Genomic DNA, 22,300 nt, shown 5'->3' with positions numbered 1-22,300 from the left:
CTTATCTACATTCATCATCCAGCTAGCCTCTCCTCCCACTGAAATGAGGCAAGGTAAATTCACAACTCCCGTTAATGCTAATAGCAGCTTCAGAAGCAAATCCCTTGTTCCTCCACAGGGGAAGACAGCTGCCCCCTCTTGTTTCAACATGCTGCAAACCCATTTCGATCCATGCTAATTGGTTGGAATTTGGAATACAGGCAATTTAAAATTTAACCTTTAATACAATGATCAGTTCAGTTGGTGATAACAGTAACTGGCTAAGAAATACTGACATTTCTCTTTACAGTGCTGATTCTGCACTGTTGGTATTAAACCTTCACTGCCCCTGGACCAGGTTATCTACTTGTACCCATTTCAGCTTCTAGCATTGGCCTGTGAGGTCAGAACTGGGTAAAGAAGGATGCTATGAATAAATGCTGGCAGTGTGCACTGCTGTGACATAAAAACTAAACTTAGCCATTTTACTATGTTGTCAAGTTGGCCAAGTAGCTTAAAAGCTCTGAATCTCAGCTTTGTCACTTAAAATGCCTCTCTCTCTCTATATATATATATATATGTGTGTGTGTGTGTGTGTGTACATATATATATATATATATAAAATATTTCCTTCACCATGATCTTCTCAAAAGTTCAATGAGGCATGGTAAATTAACATTCTCCTGGTTGCAATGCATCTCTCACAGCTGCTGGTTCAGCCAAGTTCCTCTGTTGACTCTTTAGCATGTTCAAAGCTCTCCATGCACTGGCTAACAAACATGACTGGCTGAAAGTTGGGTTAACCTTGTACAAAATTGTTTTCTATCTCAACAAACAACCTAATGAAAATATTTTAATGATCAAGTAAGAAACCGGTTGGAAAAAACTTTTGAAATGCCAATAATACAATATATTTATATGGTTAGTAGCAGTTCCTTAGGATTATCCTGTTGAATTATACATGTATGAGAAAAAATTATACGTGCATATATTTGTAGTCAGCATTTGTACCAGTAAATGAAAAAAATCACATCTGTGTTCCTCAAATTAAAAGTTCAATGAGATCATGAGGTTTGTTGTAAAACTGAGAGTTTGTAATGCTCCTGCTTCTATTAAAACACAATTGCTAGGAATATGCTAACCTTCCAGGAATTAATACCTGCTAAGCCCAGGTTGCCTGAAGAAGGAAATTCCTTTCATAACGGAGAGACAAGGGAATTTGTCGTGGGGATTTGGAGGGTTGAAACGGGAGAAAAAGATGTTTAACCCTGGTAGGGGAGGAAGTGTAGAAGATGGGACCTTCAGTTGATAGAGACTTTGGAGAAGGGAAATGACTGAAGGAGGTCATCGTGTGATCATGGATCTAATCAGATACAGGGCTCTTGGACATATTGTGTAAAGTCTGTACCATCATCATGACATTTACATAACTGACTAGCTACAGAACAGAGCACTTTGGTGCTGGGGCTTGCTGCCACACTGGTTCATAAGGACACAGGATTATGATTTTTGCAGGATGTGACAATTGGGAGTTTTGGCAGAGGTAACTGAAAAAAAAATAGAGGAAATTGCTAATGTGATGATAGGTCATGCTACAGATTCTCAAAGGTAATGGTATTGGGTAGGGAGGCTCTAGACCTGCCTGGAGAAAGCGCAAGTTGAAGGACCAGTGTTGTTGTATAGCTATTTAAGTTGCTGCTTATGACAGCATCCTATATCAGAGTGCTGATTTAAGTCTCAGCTGAACCTCTTCAGACCCAACTGATGTACCTGGGAAAGCAGAGGGTGATGGCTCAAATGCTTGAGATCCTGCCACTCCTGTAGGATGCCCAGATGGAGTTCCAGTCCTGACTATTCCAGACATTTTAGAAGTGAACCAGTGGATGGAAGAGCAATCTCCCTCTTCCTCCCCCACTCCGTGCATGTGTCTTTCTCTCACTCTACTGTTCTATCATTTGAATCAATAAGTAATCTTAAAAAAATAAGTGTAGCAGTAGAGAACAAATATGCTGAAGAGACCCATTTTACAGAGAGTATCGTTGAGGTGAACCTTGTGGCTTGAGACCAGTCCTATCTCATCTTTCAAAGGGAACAGTGGTACAGGTTGTTCCCTCAACGTTTTTATTTCCCAATGAACAATCACAAGCAAATGCGCGTTGGAACAACAAATCATTATTATTTGTTTAGAATTTATAAATAGCACCTAACACGTGCATGTTTTAAATGCACACACATACACATATTGCATGGTGACGATCACAGAAACATTGTTAGAAGAAATTTACATCTACCAGACACATACACAGAGCAAAATCTTTTTTTAATACTTACCATCTGTAAATACCTGAAAAAGATCCAGCAAAATCCCTGTGGGCCTTTGATCGGTGACCATAAAAAGAACGGGCGTGGATAATGATAAAGGTATACAACCAAGAAGTGAAAAATCAGACATTCGTAGTGGTGTTTATGGCTAAACTATTTCATTGACAGGATAAACTCATATGACCCTTTGAAATTGTGTTTTTTTTATGTGGGAAAGGAGTTGAACGAAAAGCTTAATCATGTGACAACATCTTAAATGAAATTATGAGAATACAAGGGGTAGGTATAGTGCATATATAAAAATTCATGCAAGCTTTGTATTATGAAATAGCTATTCATGGATTTCAGAATTCTTTGCACCCAAACGAACACCCTTTTTCTTTAGGGTAAAAAAAATCTACTTCAAAGCAATTTGAGGATCAGATACCCACCCACCCACACATATACACAGAGTGGTGCAGGGTATGCCTCTCTTTCAATCCTGGTTAGGAAGTGCCTTCACCGAAGATAACAAGTGAATGGGATCAGTGGTGGGGTTAGAATGGGATTAGTGAATGGGATCAGTAGGGACGTGTGTTTTGGCTTGCTGTGTGAGAGGCCCTCCTGTCCTGCAGCAGAGCAGGGTGTATGGCCACACAGCTGCATTGGTGAAGTTACAACATCCTCATTGATGCTAATGTGAGCATCCTGTGTTTTCCTTGGCCTGCGTTGGGAGAGAGGGGAAGAGAAAACTGGCCTAGAGAACCTGCCCAAGGGAACCCCTCATGAGTGAAGACTTGGAGAAACTCTGAGTTAAGTGGATTTCTGGACAAATAAGGATCTAGAAATCGACCCCCAGTTAAAGAAGCGGCATCTATTTAGTTAGGTTCCAAATGTGGGACTGTAGAGGGCTCCAGGAATCTGCAGAAGGGTCCAGGAAATTGCACTGGCATTCTACATCTGCAAGACGTAGGGTATAAAAACCAGTTTAGAATAATAACAGAAGCCAACCAAGAACTTTCTAGTAGGGTCTGCACCAATGGTGTCCAGCTGAGTAGAGATGAGTAGAGATGACAGAACGGACAGCACCCTCTTCCTAGAAGCAGACACCATTTGGACATCAGACTTCAAAGATAACAAGGGAAAACCAAAGAATTCCTACAGCAAACGGAGAGAGCATAGCTTGGATGCTTTCACTGCCTCCACTGAGGACACATTTTATACCTTACAATATTTTCTTATTTTTTCAGATTTATCTTATTTTTATTGTAAAGTAAGATTTACAGAGACGAGACACAAAGAAAAAAAATCTTCCATCTGTAGCAGCTGAGCTGATCCAAAGCCAGGAGTCATGGGCTTCTTCTGGATCTCCCACATGGACCCAGGGTCCCAAGGCTTTGGGCATTCTTTGCTGCTTTCCCAGGCCACAAGCAGGGAGCTGGAAGGGAAGTGGAACAACCAGGATACAAACTGGCACTCATATGGGATCCTAATGGTTGCAGGTGGGGATTTAGCACTAGGCTCTCATGCTGAGCCCCATAAGATCTTTATGAGGTTGTGTATGAGCCTAAACTATGCAGATGAGCCATGTAGCCAGTAGTGATTCTCAAAGTCTTGATTCCTGGGGCAAAAGGATCTGAAAACTTAGTAGAAATGCAAATTCTCAGGCTCATCTAGCCACCCATACCAGAAACTCTGCTAGTCAGGATGGGAGCTTTCCAGGTGATTCTGATGTGCACCAAACTTTGAAGTAGAGGGGGGAGGAAAACATCCACTATACAGGCACTTCCGCTGTCTTAAGGTAAAAGGTGGAGGAATGCAAGCTACACTCCATGGTATAACCACCTGGGGTTTAGAAGAAAGGATAAAACATTTTTTCATGATGACTTCTGACTTTTAAACCAGTTCTGTCAGGATAGCTGCTTGAGTGTCTTGAGTGGCAAGCATCCAGCTGCAGGGTGTGTGGGTGCACGGAAACCAGAGCTACAAAGCCAGAAAGACTCCGCTGGTGCTCGTGGGGTCCACGCAGCCATCACCCGGTGGTTCCTTAAGCTGATGTTTGACTTTTGGACATGAGCAGGTGAACCACACGCAGCATCCAGGTTTGGAAATAGCATTCTGTTCTCTTGGTAGCTCCATATTGTATATTAAATACAACCTAAGAGACAGCACTCTGAAGAGTATAATCTAAATACATTTTGGAAACAAAAAATTAAAGACTGTAGTATGTCAAAAGCTGTGAATAAGGGATGAACAGATTTTCAAGCGTAGACATTGTGTCAGCCCTGTTGCCTTTTGCTAAATAAAAATACACGGAGCTGCATAAAGGTGCTTCCAGGTGACACAAATTTAATGTTCATAGAAATGTGAAATCGTAAACAAATAACTTTAGGCCCTTCAAAAAAGAGGTCTAGTGTAATATGAAAAGAATACAGATTCAAATGTAAATTCAAAAGTAAAGTCATCGGCATAATGACAAATTTATTCAAGAGTGCTAGTATTTTTAAGAAGGCTTTAAATATATACATGAGTCAAACAGTCATAATATGACAAAGTTTAGCATAGCGTTCATATGTTCTCATATTCATCTTGGGAATTTGCTTTCCAAATTCATGGTTATTAATTTGTTTTCATTTTCTTTAAAACATGAGTTTTGAGAGGTTTATTTTACTCTTCAGCTGCAGTTTTTGGGGGCTGGTTGCACAGCCGGTTGGACCAATGTCTTACAACATAGCAGGTTAAGCCAAATTCTATAACCCCAGCATGCCACATTGGCGCATTGCGCCCAGTCCCTGTTGCTCTACGTCTGACACAATTGTTTTCTAAGGCACCTGGGAAGGTAACAGAGATGAAGCAAGTACTCAGGCCCCTAGCACCCTTGTTAGAGGTCTGGACAGAGTGTTAAACATCTGGATTTGACCTGGTCCGGCCCTGGCTGTTGCAGCCATTTGGGGAGTGAGCCAGTAAGTGAAAAAGTGTATGTTCTCTCCTCTCTCCAGTGCTCCCTCTCTGTCATTATGCCTTTCAAGTAAACAAAATACACAATTTTACAATGTTTACCAAATTTCTTTCAGAGGGAGGGACCATTTTAAATTTGGTTTATGAGATCCATTTAGGGTGTGTGTGTGTGTGTGTTTAGAAGAAAAACTGAGGTAGGGGCATAACTAATTTAAAAATCCACTTTGTAAAAATTCTGTGAAAGATGGGTGTTTTAGAAATCATCCTATCATTTTTATTAATGGCATTCTTTTTTCTAGCTGGATTGTAGGCTCCATTTCAAATTTCCCGTAATATTTAATGTAGTGCAATGAACACACACAATAAAGTTCCAATAAATGTTGATATAATGGCTGGTTGAGCAAGAAAAACACCCGTTCAGCCAATATCATCATCATCTGCCTATCGAGTTCTCTCTTGTCAGTCCTTCAGGAGACAGTTGATTGAACTTGTTTGGGGTTAGGCCAGAAGCAGCCTAATGTGTACAACATCTTCACTTGAAATAACTGTCAGAAAGATCGTTAGGAAGCAGCCAATTGCTCTCACTGCCTCTTTCCTTTGAAAACTCTAATAATTTTCACATTTAAAAAATTCTAAAATAATAAAATCTTCACAAGGTATCAGGATATTCTTTAAGCTGTATAACTGGTTTTTCTCAGCCGTGTGTTCAGTTCATTGTATTGGATTTGAATTTATCCCATGAGATGTGGCATGAGAGGACTATTGACAGCACAGCCTTGCAGATCTAGTAAACTTCTTAGAGAGGTGACTTCACTCTGTTTCTTTCCTCAATCAGCAAAGCAGGGATAATAACATCTAACGGGACTGTGAAGGAAGTAGTCCTCGTGAGCATACTGGTGGGACTCAATGGCTTCCGCAGAAGACAGACACCAGAACCATTGTGGTGGCTGCTTTTCTCTAAGCCTGTGAATTGAGAGGTTGACCTAGCAACAATTTGAATAGCAAAGCATGTTTTTCTTAGTGCCCATTTTCCTGCAAAAGCATATTTCTGATTGGACTGCAGTCCAAAGCATAATTAAATGTTACAGAGGCTCTCAGAACTTTATGTCAGAGTCTTTTTTCCATTTTAATTTGACAACACAAACAAGTCTAATGTTTCATTTTGCTGGCTCCAGATGTCCATTGTGAATGTAAATGATGAGCCAGTGGAGCTGACGCTTCCACAGAACTGATAGTTGGTGCAAAAATGAATCGTTGCACATCCTGCAGGTGCCTCTGCTGAGGGAATCTTTTCACTCTGAGGACATTTAACAGATAGGCAGCTGGTCAAAGAAAGCCTTTAGGCTATTTCAAAGAAGTTTCAATACAAAATGAAATGCTTCACAAAGTTAGCTTGAAAGTACAATTTTACAAAATACAGTTATATACACTCTTTCATTTTTATTCCAATAATTCCAGGCTGTTTTCAGGGCTGAAAATACTATTTTTTTAAACAATCAGATGAACTCCAATATTTGGAGTTTTGATGGAGAGAACTTTCCACTTAGGATTTAATTTGGAGGTTGTATTGAAGTCAACAACAGCAACAAAAATACAATGATTTCCTGTATCTTGTTAATGAATACTGATTGCAGCTTGATTATTTTGGAATTTTCAGGATATTCAGAGCAGCATATTTTTACAAAGCCTTTCAAAGGACACTTAATGAGAGCCATATATAGAGGCAGCACCGATGTCTGCCTGGGGAGAGAGCTGTTCACACATGTATTTAGCATTTGAACTAAAACGCCCCATCTAATTTTTCAATCCTGTGTTCAGATCAGGGAGAATCTATGGCTAAATCTAAGCTGTCTACTGAAGTGCTTATGACTACAGAATTTCGAGTCAGAAAAAATGTCCTGAGAATTTCCTTTCTCTTTGCCTCAGAAATCCTGAATGATTATAATGCAAATGTCTGCTCACTTTGCCCTGTGATGATTCAACTGGATTCGTCTTTTCTGAAAGATCCCTGCATTCTAAAATAACTTGCTTCCTTTCCTACCATCTGTTAACACTCTATGTTTCAGGACAGCTGACCACTTCCAGAGGAGAGCAAACAGATGGAGTTAATTTGGGATAAGACAAGAGAGTATGCTAACTTATGTGGGGATGGGGTATTTAATTCATAAAAGGGTTTGCTTGAGAAGCCTGAATTTGTCTTTAATAATTGGAACTTGAAAAATTAACTTAGAAAATGTAAAGAATTCCAGGGCTAGGAATAGATTTGAAATTTGGATCTTTTGTCAGTATTTGATTTAGAAGAGATGCATGAGCACATTGTCACCAGGAAAAATAGAATGAATAATGATTGAATGATTAGTGTGTCTAAGGGAAAATATAAAGCATCAGTTAGCAGTTAGCCACCCTTAGATGTATAGAAATGGACAAAACGGCACACTTTGGAAAGGTATAGCCTAATGAGAAGGGAGTATTGCATGACAGACGTTTCATTCTTCCTCTATTAACAAGAAGACACAATATTAACACATATTTTATTTGAAACACACACACCCATACATGCACACACATTTATTTGACAGAAAGAGAGCAAGGAGCAAGAGAGAGTTCTCTCAACTGCTGATTCACTCGCTAAATATTTTCTGCTGAGGTCTCCTGCATGAGGAACAAGAATCTAGATATTTAGCTATCACCAATTGCTTCCCTTTAGCAGGTTTTAGCAGGAAGTTAGAGCCAGAACTAAAATCCAAGTGTCCTTATATGAGATAGAGCATCATAATTACTGCCCCTTCACATGCATTTTGCATTAAAGGGCTGATTTATGTAATTAATCTTATTTTAGGTTCACATTTCCTAAGTAAACTTCTGATTATCGTTTAGTTTCCAGGTTGTTCTGTCACATCAGTTGAGGAGCTCAGGCCCCATGATAGTTACTTTAAAACTAGTTTAACAGGATAGAACCAGAGAGTGAGAACCACTAGAACTTTAATAATTCCATTTTATTTTTTATTTTCCAAAGATGCATTTATTTATTTGAAAGATTTGGAGAGAAAGAGAGTATCTGCTGGTTCATTTCTCAGATGCCCACAATAGTCAGGGCTGGACCAGACCAAACTGAGGAGCCCGGAACTGCATCTGAGCCTACCCTATGGGTAGCAGGGGCCTAGGTCCTTGAACTGTTGCTTTCCCAGGCACAATAGCAGGGTGCTGGATGGGAAGCAAAGTAACCAAGATTTGAACCAGCATTCTGACATGGGATATGGGAGTCCCAAATGGAGGCTTAACCTATTGGCTCAAAATGCAAGCCCTAGTTATTTTTGCTTCTTAAAATGCTCATTTCTTTTTTCACCTAGTTGAAACACAGAGTAACAGAAAAAAAAAGAAGGAAAAAGAGAAAAAGAGAATCCATCCCACATGTCCACAATAGTGGCAATAGCCAAGGCTGGGCCCAGCTGAAGTCAGGTGTCCTTCGCTCCATCCAGGTCTCCAACTGGCCTGGCAAGGGCTGAAGCACTTGAGCCGTTATTTACTTTCTTCTGAGCTGCATTACCAGGAAACTGGATGGATAATGGGGCATCTGGGACATAAGCCAGCATTCTTATATAAGATGGGACATCCTAAATGGAGACTTAACTTGCTGTAAGACATCATCTGTACCCTATTAGGACTTTAAAGATGAACTATACCTGATACAATTGTGAAAGATGGCTAAACAGCCTCTGCAAAACTGTTGCCTTTACATCTTTTCTGGCACTAATGGTTGTTGGACAGGAGTCCGGAAAAGAAGGCAACTACGTGGAACCCATTGGATCAAGTGAAGTCTGCAAGGACGTAATGGACCCAGATCTCACATTGTCCCCACTTTGATGGCCACAGTGAATTGCAGAAGAAATTGATACCCTTCATTAAGGAGGTAAATCTGTGTCTTAGGACAATTAACCTGAGGCTGATGTTGTGGCACAGTGGAGCCAAGCCCCTTAGAGGGATACCTGTGTCCACATCAGAGTTCTGGTTCAAGTCCTGGCTGCTACACATTTCATCAGGGTTTCTGCTAATGCTTTGTGGGAGGAAGAAAAAGTGCTTATGCCTCTGCCATCCATGCGAAAGACCAAGATGGGTTTCCTGGCTCCTGGCTTCAGTCTGGCCCAGCCCTGAGTGTTCTGGCCAAGTAGGAGTGAAGATCTCTCTATCTCTCTTTCCCTGTTAGTCAGTCTGCTTGCTTGATGAATGAATGAGTCCTCAAATAAAAACAAAAATGAGAGACAGTGATTTTTATGTGTAACTGAAGTGAAACAGATGATTTGTAGAGCCAGCTGTTGCTCAATGTCCACGCATGTTACCTGAGACATCAGGGGGCATGACTGGAATGGTGGCCTGTGTTTTTATGCTCAGTAAATGAAGAAGAGTGTGGGTACTTCAAATCTATTTCCACAAACCATACAAAAAACTCATACAGAAGAGAATAATGGAAAATGCAGTTCTGACCTGGCTAAGTTGCTGATTTTCAACTTCTTTTTACTAATACTACATTGGCAAGTGTGATGACCCAGTTCTAGTTTATAAATATACTGTGTTAGTAGTCTGGGGTCTGAGAGATGGATCTACTTGAAGTCCACATGAAATAAGAGGGTTGACTGTGAGCCAGAACTTGGGGAGAAGTTGGTCTTCAAAGCTAATAAGTGACAACCTGTGAGATCTCTTCTCAGACAGTGTACTTCATTCACCCAGGTCTCAGTCAGACAAGTTCTTATCACTCTCCTGGCATTTGCCTGGTGATTTTCCTTTTCTTTTTGAACTTATATACCTAGAATGTTTCAAATTTGCATCTCAGAAGTTACCTTGGTAAATTATTTTTCATTGGTTTCTAGAGTCTAGGATGTGAAAATGAGGTTTTTTGCTCCTAATTTATGCTTTTGCTCTTCTACTTATCAAAAATGTTTTCCATCATCCACCTGACACTTCTTTTTCTATGAGATTCATATAACAGCCAGAAATCTCCAAACATCTTTTTAAAGAAATATTTATTTTTATTGGAAAGTCAGATGTACACAGAGAAAGATAGAGAAAAATATCTTCCATCCACTGGCTCATTCCCAAGTACTCTTAATGGCCAAAGCTAAGCTGAACCAAAGTCGGCTGGCACCCGTAAGGGAAGCTGGCGCTTGCTAGTTGAGGATTAGCCAATCAAGCCATTGCCCTGCCTCCCCTCCAAATCACCAAATATTTTATAAAGATGACTATAGCCATGGGTATTGCTTGCTATATATGTTGATTTAATTATGTTGTTAGTTTCTCACTGCATCTACTTCTATCTTCTCATCTAGAACAGGAACTGTTGTAATTAAAATGGGTTTTAACCCAATGTGATAGGTTAAAAGTTCGATTGTATCTAGGCTAAAAGCTTGATTGTATCTACAAGTGTGTATTACATTCTAGTCAGTTAGTGGATGCATTGAACAGGGTAGAGAATGTTGATGAAACAATGTAAATCCATCACTACTCTGAAAACTCTCTTTTCTAGGAGAAGCTTATTTGAAAAATAAAAAATAAATACTATTTCTTAAGCCAAGAGTTCTACATTCTCCAGTCCTTCTTATTTTTGGAAAGTTACCAAGATGCAAAGGGGGAAAATTCCTGTAAAATAGCTTACCTGAGAATGGATGAGTTGTGTTGATGCAGGAGCTATTTTTATCCTTATGTGTAGGTCTTTTGGCCTATCATTGCCCAAAGATTCAGAAGCATTGTTATCTTGTCAAATGTAGTCTATTTTTGCATTATCTGCATTTCAGATATCCTCGTACCAACCTGTCAGTGAAGGCAGATGAAGGATGTTGGTAATGATGAAGGGCTGATGAGAACAGGACAAGAGTCCTGCAGAAAGATCGCACAGTTGCTGTAGGAATCTGCAGGGAGAGAAGGTAAGCAATTCAATGGGAGGCCTGATGCAAAAGGTCAAAGACAATGTTATTCAGAACTGCCTTCTGCCTTAGCCTAGAGAAGCTCAAATCTGTTAGCAGGTGTTTCTCCAAGGTGTCTAGACCGGACCCTACGTATGTGTTGATTTCTGGGAAAAATTAAAATTGAGGACCAGTATTTAAGAAATAGGAAACTTCTCATGAAAGCTCAGACCATAACTAATGGGAATTGACATACTTCCACTTTTACCCCCTACTTCTTTGGATAATATAAAATGATTTTTAAACCACCTCCCCCCTTCCCTTAGGCTCAGGTTTCCAGGAGTTGGCAGTAAAACAGTCAAATCTTGAGAGGGTAACTTGGAGACAAGGAAATAACTGAAAAGCTTGCTTGCTTATTAGGCAATAAATTAGGTACTGGGATTGACGCCAGGCTGGTTTTGAAAGGGCCACTACATATTGACCTCTTTGAAAAAATGGATTTATTATTGAATAGTCTGTATGAAATCTTAACTAATGAGTGCCGTGTCAGAGCCCTGTGGTTTAGGCAGGTCCCGTATGCAGTTACAATGAGGTTGGGAGGTTGGATTCTGCTGACATCTATCTGGCAGAGACACTGGTACTTGGAACCTCCTGCTAATCAAAGCTTGTCCAGACCATTTCTCACTATGGTATATCATCCTCTGCTGAATTGTGATGCAGATTAGTGAGGGAGACCTGGCCAAATTTCAAAGCGGCTGTCAAATCTAGTGGTACTGGTCTACTCCTGGGTGTTTCTAAAACCAAATAAGAATTTTTGAATCCAATATTGTGCAGTAATCAGAGGAATAGCTGTAGAATTCATTAGCAAATTAATGTAACTATGTTTCTGGCAAAAAGGCACAGACCAAGATTATTTACTTTCCTTTGTTGAAAAGCAAAAATTGAAATGGTAATTAAATAATTGGATGAAACATTTAATTAATGTCTATGGCTTTTAAAAATCCCAAGCAAGTGGTTTCATAAATGGAAAATACATTAATTACATATTAATTTGTCAGTGTTGATAACAGTTCATAGAACAATTTAACAGTTTAGCAATCTATTTAACAATTTATTGCCAGTTTCATAACACGTGAAACTGTTATGCATCCCTGGTGTTCAATATGGGTGTGTTGCTTTCTCTCCTGGTTGCTTCACTTTCAGCTCAGCTCCTGTTAATAACGTGAGGAAAGCAGCAGAAGATGGCCTAAGTACTTGGGCCTAAGTATTCTGGGAGACCTGGTTGAAGTTGCTGGCTCCTGATTTCAGCCTTACGTTGTGCTGGCCATTGAAGCCGTCTGGGGAGTGAATCAGCAGGTGGAAGATTCTCTCTCTCTCTCCTATTCTCTGGAATTTGCTGTGGAGTCTGGAGAGTTAGCACATCCTGGGGGTAATGCCAAGGAATAGCTATGTGAAATTCTATAGCAGGCAGTTGATTCTGTGTCTTACAGGTCTTGGGTTGCTATTGAGCAACAGACATGGCAGAAGGGAAAATAAATGAATTGTGATTAGCAAGTACGTGCTTCGAGCATCAGCACCAATATTTTTACCTCCCATCTTATGTAGCCAAGATCACCTTAGAGGGTATTGGTTGCTGCTTCATTCTCATCTTCATATCGCTCACAAATTCAGGTGAGTGCTAACCAGTAAAGAAGGTGATATTAGGAATCAGTATTTCAATTTCAACAAGTTAATGCACTATAAAACAATATCAATGTCATGCAACTAACTTATTCCATATTCTAGTTAGATATTATATCACATAAATACCACTCAAGGTTGGAATCTATGCTTTTCAATTTTAATTGGAACTTGTGCAAGAAACATACAGACAGAGAAAGAGAGAGAACATATGCATGTGCATGAGACAGAAAGATAAAAGTGCTCTGTTCCATCTGCTCATTCACTTCCCAGACATTTCCACAGCAGAGGTTGGGCCACACAGAAACCAGCTTGGAACTTCATCCAGTTCTCCCATGTGAATGTAGGGAGTCAAGTACTTATGCCATCACCTGTACAAGCCTTACTTAGCAGGGAGCTAGCTGTATTGGAATACTGTGTAGTGAGGGCTTTAAATTTGTCAGGCCCTTGTGTATGAGATCTAAGCAACCCAAACTGCTTGAGGGGACGCCATCCATTTTCATGTATTTCTGTTTTTATGCAAAAATACTTATGGTAAATTCGGTGGAATTCACTTTAACATCCAGGATACTTGCATTGTTCCAAGCCGTAAGCTGCATTTGTAACTAGAACCAGGAAGACATCAATCAAGTCAGGATTGTTTTTACATCTGCAGATAGTTGCTATTGGCATAAAGTTACGATGTAAAATTACTTGCCAGATAGAATTTTCCATCAATTTTTGACCTCAGAAACTCTTATCAATAAAAGTTAAAATAATTTTAACAGCTTGGTTTAAAATACAAATTTACATTATTTCCTTCTACTTATGAATGTTTTAAGGGAGTCTGTCTTATGTCTTTACTTAGATGGGTATGGATATAGGAAGATAGAGGGCAAAGGAGATGTAGGATTAAAATGGTAAGCAGGATTTTTGTATCTAGTTCTCCATGGATATCAGCCTGTAATAGTCTTTCTGTTGTGTCTCTATCCAGCTTTGGTATTAAGGTGATACTGGTGTCATAGTCTGGGAGAATTGCCTTCCTTTCTGTTGTTTTGAATAAATAGCTTGTGGAGGATTGGGGGTAGTTTCTTCCTGAAACATTTGGTAGAATTCAGCAGTGAAGCCTTCCAGTTCTGGGCTTCTCTTTGTTGGGAGGGATTTAATTATTGATTGAATCCTCTACCCTGGTTATAGATCTATTTAGATTTTAATTTGCCTTGTTATTCAGTTTGGCAAATTGTATATGTTCCAGAAATATATGCATTTCTTCTAGGTCTTCTGGTTTAGTGATATAGTTGCTTGTAATAGTTCTTGATATTCCATATATATTTGAGGTTTACCTTGTTATGTCTCCCTTTTTGACATTGATTCTATTGATCTGTATCTTCTCTCTTTTGTTTTTTTGATTAGATGGACTAGGGGTGTATCCATTTTGTTGATTTTCTCAAAGAACCAGCTCTCTGATTTGTTGACCATATGAATGTTCTTTTGGTCTCTATTTGACTTCTTCCTTTCTTATTTTGATTGTTTTTTTTTGTGCCAATCTTGAGATCATTTTGCTGCTTTTTTTTTTTTTTGGTTCCTTCAGCTGCATAGTTATCTTATTTACCTGGTGTCTTTCTAGTATCTTGATGGAGGTACTGATATGTTCTGCAGATGCCTTCATTCATTTCAACAAACCGTTTATTTCCTCTCTGATTATTTCTATAACCCACTATTCATTCAGCAGCATGTTGTTCAATTTCAAAGAATTTACATGCCTCTGGGGTATTTTGATTTGCTGGCCTTCATTTTCACTCCTTGATGGTCTGAGAAGATGTATGGTATAAAATACTCAATAAAATACTGGCCAGTGGAATTCAATAATACACCAGACATATAATTTACCCGGACCAGGTGCAATTTATCCCTGGAATATAGGGATGGTATATGATATACAAATGAATAAATGAGATAAACAACATCAGCAAAATGAAAAATGAAAGCCCTATGATCATCTCAATAGACTCAGGGAAGACATTTGATAAAATACAACATGCTGAAAACACTAAACAATATAGAGATGGAAGGAGCATTCTACAGCACAATCAATATATTTGAAAACTAATGCTAGCATCATACTGAACAGAGAAGCTTTCCATCTAAGATCCAGAAGTAAACAAGAGCATCTGGTTTCATCGTTGCTATTCAATAGAGTACGGAAAGCCCTTGCTTAAGCTACTAGGCATGAAAAATAATTGAAAGGAATTCAAATCAGAAATTATGAATTAAAATTATCCCTTTTGCAGATGAAATGAAAGAAATAGAAGAAGACATCAAAAGATAGAGAAATTTACCAGGTTTCTGGGTTAGTAGAATCAACATTATCAAAACATCCCTATTACTGGTCTCTTAGTGTAGACTAATATGGACACTATGGTAGTCAGTATGGAGAGTGCTCAGAAAACTTTAAACAGATCTATCATATGACTTAGCTATCCCACTGCTTGGAATATACCCAAAGGAAGTAAAAGCTGAATATGAGAAAGCAACCTGCAATCTAATATATGTAGTGGAACAATTGGCAATAGTTGTTAGGAAACCAACTCAGGTGCCCATCAACAGATAAAGAAAATGTGCCCTCAGAGCATGCTCCGCATCAGGACCCTGGGATGGACGAGAGGCTGGGCGTGGCTTCTCCCTCTATCTTCCCCCTATCCCCAGTTACAGAAAGGAAAAAAGGAAGATGTGCAAACAATAGTCTTGCCCACTTTTCTGTAATCCTTGACTCTTTGTGCCCTAATAAAAAATGTAAAGATCATCAAAATATAATAATAATAATAATAATAATAATAAATAACAGATCAACTTAGACCTTAAACAAAACTGTCTTACATACATTATGTTTATGTGAAGTACAACTCTTAAGTATTACAACATCGCTTCACATTTGCTTCTGTGAATAATAAAAAAAGAAAGAAAAGAAAATGTGGAGCACTTACTCCATGAAATACCACTTAAGCGTAAAAAAGCATGCAGTCGTACCATTTGCAATCAAATGGTCTCGGTTGGAGACCATTATCCATAAAGGCAGGTTTACAGACAGAAAGAGAGACACAGAAACATCTTTCCTCTTCTGCTCTACTGCCCAAGTGGCTGCAATGGCCAGAGCTGAGCTGATCCAGAGCCAGGAGCCAGAAGCTTCTTCTGTGCCTCCCATGTGGGTGCAGAATCCTAACGCTTTGAATCATCCTCTGCTGTTTTCCTAGGCCACAAGTAGAGAGCTGTTTGCAAAGTGGAGCAGGCAGGACATGAATTGGCACCCATATGACATTCTGGCATGTCTAAGGCAAGGATTTAGCCACTGGGCCTTCACACCAGGCCTATAATACAACCTTTATACAAAATAGCAAATAGATATATAGACAAGCCAGTATATACAAATATATTCATGTATGAAGTGTATAGTAGAGACCAGCTACTAGGATTGTGTACTGCCATTAACATTGCAGTATGCACCACTCTAAATAAATGGAGGACTCCCAATGAAACATTTCAATATACACGACAGTATGATAACAGATCTACTACTTTGCCTATACCTACAATGCCATGAAGCACTTTAAGAAAAAATATCCAATCAATACATTTCAATATTCAAAGTTCTCTATTATAAGCACATTTCACAACATTTGTGTGGCTGGCATTGTGACATGACAATTAAGGCATCCCATATGATGCTGGCTTGTGTCAGCTGATTGGCTCTCAATTCTTTTTCCTACTAATGGCTTCAGAAAAAGTAGAAGATACCACAGGTACTTAGCCCTGCCATCCACCTGTGAGACCAGAAAGATGCTCCAAGCTCCTGGCTCTGGCTCAGCCCAGCCCTCACCATTGTGGTCTTCCAGTGAGCAAATCATTGGATGGAAGATCTCTATTTTCCTTTTTCTAATTCTGAATTTTGAATTTAAAAATGGTTAGTAGAAAAATGGAATGAAAAGATTGTTTTGTGAAACAAATGTTGAAATAGTTAATACATATTTTTCACGAACTTTTTGAAGAATTTCTCCATATGTGTGGATTTTAGCATCTTTTGCTTCCATAGAAATATTTAATTCCATTCTCTACAACTTTGTCAAAGTAGCCTTATTTTCTTAGCATTTATTCATTCAAAGGAGGGGATCATAAATTTGGAATCTTTTAAGGCTTTTACCAAAACACATTCAAGGAGATGTCATGGTTAAGCTGTCCTGCAATGTGAGAACATTATTTGTATTTTTCACTTTCTACTATTATTGGGTATGGTTTTCCGGGGGTTACATGATGTGAGATGATATCATTGTTTAGACAGGTAATGGAACATGTGCTTTTGCATTGTTTGGTGTTTTAGAAACTTCCCAACTTTAATCTCAGCTCTGTATTACTCATGTAAATAAAAGCTCTGGGAACTTTCAATAGATACTGTAAGAACTGAAGTGACTCTGGGGACCAAAAGTTTTAAGAAGTCTTAATTTTGGAGAGCCGTTTCTAAACTAGTCTGAATATTTTATAAAATTACTCTGGGAGTATTTTTTCATTTCTGTTGCTCCCCGCCCCCCCCCTTTTTTTGTATTTAGAACTTGTAGGCTTATATCCATAGGAAGATGAAGGGAGAATTTTGCTGGAGAGTTCTATAGCATTCAAAGAATTTTGCATCTAAAAATCAAATAAAAAGAAATGGATTTATGTGTGTATGTAGCAAAATCAGCCTTTTTAGCATTAATCTTTTGCTCTTTAATAAGATCATACTGAAGAGTAAAATGTGGAACTAATCAAATATGCAGTAGATATTTATGCTCATCTTACAAAAAGCTGACAGAAACCCAAGTCCTAGAGCCAAAAGGGAAAGAATTATTTTTCCTACCTAATATAAAGAATTTGACAAATCTGACAAATATTTAAAGGTCCCTATGTTGGGATATGTGAACACAAGGAGCAGTAGTGGTGATCAAGAAAAGTGACTCAGAATGGTCCTACTGAACTGCTGGAGTCAGTTCAGAAAACTCTATTCTAAATTATACTTCTATTTATGATAAATGAATAAGCATATTGAATAGTCATCTGAAAAATACATATATAGATATTTTTATTTGGAGACTCACACAATTGAGTTTTCATGAATTATAGAGATAATTAAGATTATCGGACCACAGTTCTTTGAATAATTAGGATAATTGGTTTCTATATCCCTCAGAGTATCTGGAATCCTTTCACAGATGGAGGATACCAATTTACTCAGATTACTTTGGACAGTGGTGTATGTACAATAAATGCATCATCACTGTGGAAATAATTCCTGCCAGCCCCTTGAGAAATAGACTCATTTTGAAGCCTTTGATTTCAGCTGCATGGAACATGCATGGAAGCCCTGATCTAGGCAACTGTGTTTGTTTTTTACTTATGTCTCACTTTTTTAAGATCAAAACAAAAAGCAGGAATTAAAGACATGTTATTGTAGATTTGAATTGTGTATTTATTATAAAATTGCTAAGATGTGATGTTAAATAGGAGAAGATGCCTATTTTCTGTGTTTGGCTTTTCCTTCCATTGCTAGGATGCTGAATTCAAAGAACTAAGGCAAATATCTTCCTATGGCCTTGGCACACTCTCATCATCCTTTTCTGTAAGATTCATCTTTTGTTTGGTTCAATTATTGCTTTCCTCTTCTTTTTCTTTCTCATTTCCCTCCTCTCATACTAACGTACTCTAATATATTTGAAATGCAAATGTTTAAATCCTTGCAATAAAGACTTTATGTAGAAGTTATTTTCAATTTATTTTGATGGTGTTACATTTTAAAGCTCATTTTATATTTTACTTTTTACTCAATACTGTGTTTTAAGAAATCTATCCGTGATTCAATAAAACATGCCCATAGCTTCTAACTCCTGTTAGAAATATTCCTAAGATAGGATCTAATACATCCATTTGCTTTCTTAGCGATGAACACCGAATCCCATAACCCATCAGGGACACTGCAATCTTTCACTCAAAATTTAAATGACGTACAAGGAGAGGATGCTTGGCTTATTAAATTTTGCATCTTTAATGCTCAAACAAGTGCCTGCAAGTTGCTGGGATCTGAGCAATTCTTAGCAAAAGAAAACATTTACATTTGGGTGATGTGCAATATAGCATATAGATGAATGAAAAGGTGTTAATTTCCTTAGTGAATCCTTCTCCAACTCCTAAGTCTAGGTTAGGATTTTGTTGCTTGAAGTGCTGACATTTCAGGAGAATCATTCAACATAATTATCTCCCTTCCTGGATTCAAGTTTCTACTATGTTTTTTTTTTATACTAACAGATATTTAACTTCATTATGTCTTTAGTGTCACTCAGCAGTCTCTGCTGCAAATCTAAATGAAACGTGAATCCTAGAAATGGAAGGCAATGGTGGCACGGGCAGTGGCTTTGGTGGTGATTGAGTTTGAAATCTACCAATTATAAGTTAAATCAACCCTAATCCAACACAGATATGTATTACTCTTTAAATACAAACATATTTTTGTTGTTAAAGATATATTTATTTGAAAGGCAGAGTGATACACACACACACACACACACACACAGATTTTCCACATACTGGTTCACTCCACAACAGCCAGACCTGGACCAACCAAGGCCAAGAGTCAGGAACTCCATCCTGGGACCCAAGCACTGGTCATTTTCCACTTCCTTTGCAGAGTCATTAGAAAACCAGATGGAAGTGCATCTGCAACTCAGATATAGCTTGTCAACATCAGCATCACAAGTGGCCGCTTAGGCAGCTGTACTGCAGGGGCAGCCTCATGAACAGCCTGAAGGCGAGTCCTGCACTGCCCTTTAGGGACAGTCTCAGACAGAAGATGAAAAACACCGACCCTCTAGTCCCATATATCACCCCCAAAGCACATACCACGATTTTCTTCATCTTTTATACTGCAAAGTTGAGTCTTCCATGTCCTCCTAGCACTGTTCTGACAAAACAAAGGTGCATCAGAGGAGCAAAGAAATTAGGGGAAAACGTGCACAAGTGATTCTCAAAGAATTTTCTGATAATTTCAATGATTAAAAAATTAGAAATACTAAAAGGAATATATTTGGCAAGAATTATCCATTTAATTATTTTCAGGGACCTTGTGTGCTTCAGGATTTATGCAGTAGAGGAATCGGGTTCAATTTATGGCTAGAACCTAATCAATGCAGCGAAGTACTCAACAAGGCCAAATGTAATCTTCACTTCTTCTACTAAACCATAATTTATTAAAAATAAATTCAAGATCTATATTGCTAAGTATCACCCTCTGGTGCAGGGTTAATTATATAAACTTCAAAACATGCTAGAAGTCTTCGCAGATAAATTAGTAGCTGACATAAAATCTAACGGCAGAAGATATATGCTCTCGGACTGACAATTTTCTGCTAGTCAGGAGTACATGGGAAATGTAGTTTAAACATTCATTCTCTAGTTTAAACACTAATTGGTTAGTAGCTGCATCACACATTGATGTTGTTGACCTCATTAACTTCACTGTAGTTTGACATGTTAAAAATACAGTGGAAAAATAAGTGCATAAAATAGAAATCAGACTTTGAAAATGTTCAGTTTTGAAAGCTCAATTAGGAATGAAATGTCAGTTTTGTAGAGTGAGCATTTTAGGAACTAGTTTTGTAACAATCTGACATCCACTTTCAAGTAGGAATCTTGTAGTATCTGACAGAAGATTCTTTATTTGGTTCTTTCTGTTTTAAATGTTTTATCAAACTGTTTGCCTTCTTCTTTTTTTTTTTTAAACCATTTGATTTCACTTTGGTTTATGGTAAGGCTTTAAGGACCAGGTGGAATAATACACTGGATTGCTAATGTCTGCAAGTGTGACTCTGTGTGTGTGTGTGTGTGTGTGTGTGTGTGTGTGTGTGTGAATATGAAAACAAAATGTTTGCTCTGCTGCAGTGGCATAGCAAGCTAGTCTTCTGCCTGGAACGCCAGCATCTCATATCAGCTCCTGTTTGTGTTCTGGACGCTCTGCTGCAGATCTAAGTCACTGTGTATGGACTGGGAAAACATTGGAAGTTTTCCCAAGCCCCTGGGCCCCTGTGTCCATGTGTGGAACCTTGACTTTGGAGTGAACTAGTGGATGGAGGATCTCTGTCTCTTTCTCCTCTTGCTAATCATGCCTTTCTAGTGAAAATAAATAAACCTTACCCTCCCCCACAAAACAGCAACAACAATACAAGAAAAGCAACATATCTTCTTTCTCCTTTTTTTTTTTTCCAGGCGATTATGGCTCTTTTTCAAGAGACCCCCACACAATGCTCAAAGAAAAAAAAATCTCTCAGCTCTGCTTGGGCAACCCCCCTTTTTTGGTTGCCTTACCTACAGCCTACAGCGCCAGGTTCAACCTGCCCTGGCCTTGTCTTCCTCTAGGTGCCCCAGTCTAAACACACAGTCCTACAGGTCACGGCTGCCTGCCAGCCCTATCACTGGGCATGGGTGCTGTCCGACATGGCCCACCTGCAGCATTCGGATGATGTGATCATGCCGCAGGCTACTGAGGTCCCTGCTTCTTGTTATGGCTCCCTGGAGTGCAGGTGTTTCCTTGGATGCCAGATGCAGCTTCACAGCCATGTGGCTCCCAGATGGCCTGTGGTGGGCCAGCAGCACCATGTCAAAGTAGCCCCATCTCAGGAAGGACAGAAGTCCAGCTCAGGGTGGAGGCTAACTTGTCCAGGAAGTCTTCAAGACCTTCCATCAGGAGGTCTCTAACTACTCTCTCTCATCTGCCCTTAGGGATCAACAAACTAACTGAACCTCAACCTTAACAATACCTACCTAAGGGTCAACTAACTGCCAAGATAACTAAAACACAAGACTATCTATGCTAACTACACTAAAGATATGGAGGAATAAAACTAAGGGCCATCTAACCAAAAGTGCGAACAACAACAAACAGGGAAACCACATGCAGGCCAAAAGCATAACACTGCATAACTACACTGACACTCATAAATCTCACCACATCCTTTATCTAAAATGGGGAAAGTAATAAATAAAAAAAAAACTGCAAAAAAAGGTGAAAGAGCCAAAACAAACTACAACAAATTGGAGAAAAGGATAAATTAAATAGAACGAGAATCAAACAAACAAATAAAATAGCATAAACCATCAATAACCACAAACATTGGATAGGATGGGTTCAAGTCACACAGGTCACAAAAATAGCTCAGTCATAAGCGGACAGAAGCCCAGGCCCAGCAGGGCTTATCCAGGCACCAGGAATGATTTTATCATAGGGGTCCTTGTGGAGTCTTTCCAAGAAATGGACCGATCGCCATTTGGCAGGCGTTTGTGTAATATTGGTCCTTGAAGTCAGAGAACGGCAGGAACCAAGCGCAGCTGCAGATAATCCTGGGGTGGGTGAGGATTTGTCAAGCACCTCCCACTTGAATACGATATTTCTCGTGTCAAATTCCAATGGCACTTTTTCATGCCTGCTTCTGTTTTTC

General features: G+C 38.9%; 1 long non-coding RNA gene across 1 annotated transcript in view; it reads left to right on the top strand.

Annotated features, from left to right (window-relative positions):
* LOC121156740 overlaps window positions 1–22,300 on the top strand; it is a 119,509-nt gene that overhangs the window by 56,864 nt on the left and 40,345 nt on the right. The window contains exon 2 of the long non-coding RNA XR_005883919.1: window positions 11,025–11,153. This is a non-coding gene — a long non-coding RNA (uncharacterized LOC121156740). The remainder of the gene's footprint in view (window positions 1–11,024; window positions 11,154–22,300) is intronic.

Source organism: Ochotona curzoniae, unplaced genomic scaffold, assembly GCF_017591425.1.
Source record: "Ochotona curzoniae isolate NIBS_2020 unplaced genomic scaffold, NIBS_Ocur_1.0 contig_3498, whole genome shotgun sequence".
NCBI lineage: Eukaryota > Metazoa > Chordata > Mammalia > Lagomorpha > Ochotonidae > Ochotona > Ochotona curzoniae.
Note: the sequence above shows the minus strand (reverse complement) of the source record. Positions and strands in the feature narration are given on the sequence as shown.